General features: G+C 37.6%; 1 long non-coding RNA gene across 1 annotated transcript; it reads left to right on the top strand.

Moving 5' to 3' along the window:
- The first annotated feature begins 5,579 nt into the window (after positions 1-5,579).
- Positions 5,580-6,380, top strand: LOC130102953 (uncharacterized). The gene is made up of 2 exons (XR_008809304.1): positions 5,580-5,720; positions 6,153-6,380. It is a non-coding gene; the product is annotated as an uncharacterized LOC130102953 (long non-coding RNA).
- The last annotated feature ends 239 nt before the right edge of the window (positions 6,381-6,619 follow it).

Here is a 6,619-nt window from a genome sequence, read left to right as displayed (position 1 = left end):
TCAAATTCCCTCTTCAAGTTTTCAAAAGATTTAAACTTTTTACCCTCTGTTAATGTACACACTGCGGTGATTCCCTTGTCTGTCCATCTTTTAAATGTGCTATCCATCTGTCCACTTCTGAATTTTGTAGAGTACAATGGCCAGATCAACAATTTACAATCCCCCTCCAATTTGTACTTATTCATTATGTCCCACCAGATCTTAATTGTTGTGTCTACTATAGGATTTGGTTCTATAGGTTGGTTAGATGTTTTCTCACCCAACCTCGTTTGTGGTTGGCATGTTCCGTAGTTAAGCTCAATGTGTTTCCATTTGGAATAATATTCTGACGAGCACCAATAGATTATATATCTTAACTGGGCAGCTAGGAAATATTCTTTAAAATTAGGAAGAGCAAGTCCTCCTCTTTTTTTCTCTAGTTGTAGAGTTTTAAGCTTAACTCTTGGTCTTTCCCCCTTCCAAATAAATCTACTCACTTGTTTGTCCCATTTATCAAATTGAGTTTTTGGTATACAAATTGGCAGCGAAATAAATAAGTACAGCAATCTAGGCAACACATTCATTTTTATCACCTCTATCCTTGAACTTAAATCCATTACTAGTGTTGCCCATTTTGTCAAATCTTTTTGTATATCTTCATTAATCTTATTATAATTAGCCTCATATAATGTATTTAGTTCTCTAGTCAGATAAACACCTAAATATTTTATTTTTCCTGAATCCCATTTTAATTTGTAAGCTCGTCTGATTGAATCAGCTGGTCTGTATTTTATACAGAGAACTTGGGTTTTTGAAATGTTTAACTTATACCCAGATTTCCCTCCAAAATCTTTTAGTAGCGTAAAAAGTTTAGCAATCGTATAATCCGGATTGCTGAGGTATATGATAATATCATCTGCAAAAAGACCTAATTTATGTTCATCCTTAGCGACTGTGATTCCTTTAAGTTCTTTACTTTGTCTTATATACTGAGCCAAAGGCTCTATAAACAAGGCAAATAGGGAGGGGCTTAGACAACATCCCTGTCTTGTTCCTCTGAAGAGCTCGAATCTGTCTGTTAAGTTACCATTTATTTTAATTCTAGCCACTGGTTTATCGTATAGGGCCTGTATACATTTAATGATAGTTTTATCAAAACCCATTCTTTTCAAAACCGCAAAAAGGAAATTCCAGCTGACTCTATCAAAAGCCTTTTCCGCATCAAGACTTACTAAGGCTGTAGGAGTGCTCTGTTTATTGACTTCATTAATTATATGTAATGTGCGCCGAATGTTATCTTGTGTTTGGCGACCTTTTATAAAACCCGTCTGGTCCTCATCTATCAGGTCAGGGAGGAAGGTTTCTAATCTTCTAGCGATTATAGACGTGAATAATTTATAATCAACATTCAAAATGGAAATTGGACGATAGGACTCACATAACTCTTTATTTTTACCTTCCTTTGGTATAACTGTTATAATGGCCTCTTTCCATGAGGGAGGGCATTTTGCATGTTTGAGTGTCCAATTAAAAGATTCCAACAATAGAGGGGCAAGGTCTTCTTTATAAACTTTGTACCATTCGTTAGGATAGCCATCTGTACCTGGACTTTTTTTGCATTTCAATCTACAAATAGCATTATCAAGTTCTTTTTTAGTAATGGGTGAATTTAATGATCCATTTTGAGTAGTTCCTATGGAGGGGAGATCTAATTCAGCTAAATAATCTTCAATTTCTTTTTTATCTACTTGTTCTGAATGATTATACAGAGATTTGTAATATTTATGAAAAATATTTTTGATTTCCTCAGGTTCATATGTTATGACATTACTTTCTGGATCTCTGATTTTGTTAATTGAGTTCCTTATTTGCTGTGATCTTAATCTTTTTGCTAATATTTTAGTTGCTTTGGGACCTGATTCATAAAAGATTTGTTTTGTGAATCTCAGTTTCTTTTCTGTCTCCTCGTTTGCCATGTCTGATAATTGTTTTCTAATTCCTTTTAACATACCAGCCAATTTATCACTCTTATCTGTATGCTGTTGTTTTTCTAGATTTCTCATATTTTGTTCTAATTCAGCTTGTAATAGCTTTTTCTTTTTTTTAATGTGAGCTAGCCTTGATATCAGGTTTCCTCTCATCACTGCTTTTATAGTGTCCCATAATATTGTTGGCTCTATTTGTTCATCCTTATTATTGGCTATACAGTCTTGAATCTCTTTTTTGATTTCTTGCACCGCAATTTCATTATTAAGAATATTAACATTCATTTTCCATAATGTTGTTTTGTTTGGACAATCAAGATGTATAGTTAAGTATATAGCATTGTGATCTGACACATCTGCTATTCCGATTTTACAGTCTATAACCCGATGTCTATCTATTGTATTCATCAGAAAGTAGTCAATCCTAGAATGTACCTTATGAGCAGCAGAATAATGCGTATAGTCTCTCTCTAATGGGTGCAGAACTCTCCAAACATCACACAGACCTGCATCTTTCATTAGAATATTAAGAATCTTGGATTTGATGTTTTTATATCTTTTAGTACTTGTTGTGTCTTTAGTGTAATTCAAAATTGTGTTCCAATCGCCTCCACATATCAAAATCCCCTCACTCATTGTTATTTTGTCAAACAATAAATTAAAGAATGTTTTTTCTTCCTCAGGGGGAGCATACACATTGACTAGTGTGACTACAGTATTATCAATCCTCCCTTTAACAATCACATATCTGCCATGTTTATCGGAACATTCCTCAGTCAATTCAAAATTAACAGTGTTTGAAATTAGGGTAATAACTCCTCTCCTTCTGCAATTCTTGTACGAACTATAAAATGAATTTATGTAACCAAGCTTTTTAAATTTCTCATGTTCTTCATTTGACATATGAGTTTCTTGTATGAACATAACTTGCATATTATCCCTTTTTAATTTCGTTATCAACCTACTCCTCTTTATCGGATTACCCAGACCATTTACATTTATTGTCTCAATTTTCACTTTACATGACCCACTCATACCCTGAGTAAATTATTGCTGTAGACCCCACAAGTGAACAGGAACTATTACCGAGAACAAAAAAAATAAAAAAATAAAATAAATAGAAACAATGAAACCGGGGATACCTGTGACTCCTCCTCAAATGGAAGAATATCTCTCCCAACTGGGCCCCGTCGGTAGGCCTAGGGTAGTGTCTCCCGTAAGGGGAGGGCCCTATGTAAGGTTTGGAAACTACTTCCATCCTTAGTGTCCAACGTCCTAACTCCTTCTCTGGTGCCTCTCCTTCAGTCCTGTGAATTACAAAGGCCTTCCTGTGTCAATAATGCAAACGCTCCTCATCCTTCATTTTTTCCCGCTTCTCTGAAACTCCATCAATTTCTCTTTTGCCCTCTGCGCCGTAGGGACTCTGTGCTCTCGCCGGGGACGCGCCTCCCGCTGCCATCCCAAGGACTTCAGTCGAGTCTCCATAGCGACTTCTTCCGTAACCGCTGTCGGCACCTCCACTTCCAAGCCCCGCTTCCTCAACTCCATCCCAGCTTCGTGTGCGCTGCTGTATGTTCCGACGCCACTCTCCCAATGGATTCGTATGCTCGTGTAGGGTGTTTGGAAACGAACACCTTTCTCCTTCAGCACTTTCTTAATCTCTTGATATGCCATGCGTTTTTGGACGATCTCAGTTGCATAGTCGTGGTCGAAATAAATGTTTCTCTCATTTGACTGAATGCGTCCTTTTTTCCACGCTTCCTTGAGGATTAGCTCTTTAGTAGTATCTTCTTGAAAATTTACTATAATTTGTCTCGGGTTATTATTTGGTCGGGGCTTAGCTGCGAAGACTCTGTGGGCTCGCTGAATTTTAAGATCCAAGTCCGCTGGCAAAGGTAACTCACGCTTGAGGAAATCTGTCACGAATTGCGTCACCGACTTCCCTTCCTCTCCCTCTTCTACCCCGAAAAGGCGAATGTTGTTCCTTCGCGATCTAGATTCGAGATCGGTCAGTTTGTTTTGGATACTCCTCTGTCGCTTAATGCTTTCAGTCAGCGCTTCAGTCAAATCAAGTGTCATGTCCTCAACACGACCCACGCGATTCTCCGCTTCATCCATTCTTTCCGTCAGGCCTCTCACTTCCTCCGTCAGGTTGTCGAGTTTATTACCCATCTCCTGGCGCAGGGCATTGATGTCCTTCCTTAGTTTGTCATTGTCCCCCTTCAGTTCGGATTTAAGCGTTTCTATTGCTTCCAATATCGCGCTCGAGGTTTTGTTAGTTCCGCCCGGGCTCGTGCTTGCTTGCTCGGTTGCGTTGCTAGCTTTTGTCGCGGTTATTGATTTGTCTCCTTTAGGCATTTTGCGTCTTTTTGGCCTTTAATGTGTTGAACCCCACTCAAATGCTTAACTTACTCTATTAATGGATAATATATCATCGAGTTTTGGTGGGTATTTTCCATCAATCTCGGAGAGCGATCACCAAACACGTCTGTCTCGTTACGCCATCACCGGAAGCCCCCCAACTAATCAAATACTTGAACAGACTACTGATCTATCTGTAAAACACAATCAGAAAGAGCTATTTTAAGTTCACAATTCACATATACTTAATTTTTAGTAAGCAGGAATAATTTCCGACTTTAAACAAATACCCATTTAAATGCTTAGGATGTTTGCGTTGTAAGACTGTTCAGGGAGACTTTAGATTTAAAGACGGTGTCTCGTTATGCAATGTTTTCTCAGTCAAATCATACAATTTCCTATTGATTCAATAGAACGCGTGAGCTCACTAGGGAATCACAATATGGCGGCGCGGTGGCTTCACTGTTTATGACGTCATGAGCTATCCAGTCATTCTATATAGATCAGTGCTCCTGTGTGACCTGGCAAAGTGACATCACCATAGAGTTTGCCTGTGAGCATGTGCAGCTCCACACTTGGAGTGATTGCCATTTCATCCAAGGACAGCACACACTCCCTTTCAAGGTCTAAAAAGGGTCCCTTTCAAGTTTAAAAAAATCAAATACCTCTGTCAACACACCAGGCTCAAATTTGACACATTCCATCCTTCTTTACAGGGTTCTGATTGCTGGCAAGGGAATCTGTACTTCCTGTAGGGTCTTGTAACCAGTTGGACCGGCTGCAAAGCAAATTTTGAATGCCTTCTTAATTGTGTCATTGCTCCATTTCATCCCTTTTGTGGTTCGTCTTCCTAATGCCATTATTTGGTCTTTTGACAAAAATTTCTTTAAATTTTTGTCCCTAATTTTAATTGTTTTCTTGAGAGCTGCATTTTCATTCTTTATTTTTCTTTGTGCTGCCTTTGCATTCTTTGATATTTTTTCTTGTCTCTTTAAATTTTTTTAATAGACCCAGGCTGATGGCTCACTGGTAAGCTGACTGGCTGCTGGCTGCTGGCTGACTGGGTAGTGTCACCTGTCCCTGTCTCTCCTCTCTAGCCATGTCCTCTATTTCTTCACTGTCACTTTCCCTTCTGTGAGTGTCCTCATCATTTTTTCCCTCAACCTTTGAAACTGATAGAGGCAGAATACATGGTATTGCTAATTTTAAATATTCAAAATATCACATAACTTCAAAATTAGAAATATTACTAGAAATAGTTCTTACTTATTATATATGTCACCTGTAATACTATAGCTGTGATCAGCTGTGATGTGCTGTATGTTTACAGTTCTAGGGGTGCATCGTGGTGCAGGGGCCCTCCTCTTTTTGACCACAGGACGATGCACAAAGATGGTGGGAATAGCATCTGGTCTCAGCCTACTCTAGAAATTTTTGGTCATGACAAATAGGTTTGCCTCAATGTGCCTGCAGAGAGTGACTTGAGTTTAGTTTCCACACACAACTATTTTTTTTCTCTTTTTTTTTTCTACCCACATACTGTACATATCACATGGTGGTTAAAGGCACAGTTATAGGTAACACTGATGACTCCCTGCAATGAGACTGCACCCTCACCATGAGTCTCAGCTCCCTGGGTTTTGCAAGGCTTTGCTTGTTCCTTATTTCTAGTAAATCATTTTCCCATTGGGGTGTTTCCATGTGAAAAAGTGCAAATAAATTTAAGTATAATTACCTCGCAATTTTTTTTGTTGTTGTAATTTTTATTTAGATTTAGATTGCTCCTGCTGACTTGAGCCAACCATTTTTTTATCCTCTTCATGTCAGTGGGGAAGCCATACATTCACACACCTTTCTCTGAGCGATTGGAGCATCCCTATGCAGCACAGCAAACCATGGTGGAGACTATGCAAGGACAACATGAAAGAAAGGACACATACAAAATGCTTGGCATGCTACCGGTATTCAATTTATTAGAAATGTATTCATGAATTGCTGTAAATAGTTAAAAGCATTTATTTGAATAAAAATACAAAAAAGTAATATCGTAATATATTATTACAATTTAAAATAACTGTTTTCTATTTTATGTATTTTAAAATGTAATTTACTCTTGTGATGCCAAGCTGAATTTTCAGCATCATTACTTTTGAACGGCAGTGTACGTTTATATATGAGTATGCTTAAGTTGTTTTAAACCTGAATATATTGTGTATATGAATAAGTATTGTAAGAATTATACATAGATATATAATATTTATAATAAATAATTATATTACTATATATAATTGTAA

The sequence above is a fragment of the Rhinichthys klamathensis genome, unplaced genomic scaffold (assembly GCF_029890125.1).
Source record: "Rhinichthys klamathensis goyatoka isolate OS25496 unplaced genomic scaffold, OSU_Roscu_1.1 h1tg000281l_1, whole genome shotgun sequence".
Classification (NCBI taxonomy): domain Eukaryota; kingdom Metazoa; phylum Chordata; class Actinopteri; order Cypriniformes; family Leuciscidae; genus Rhinichthys; species Rhinichthys klamathensis.
Note: the sequence above shows the minus strand (reverse complement) of the source record. Positions and strands in the feature narration are given on the sequence as shown.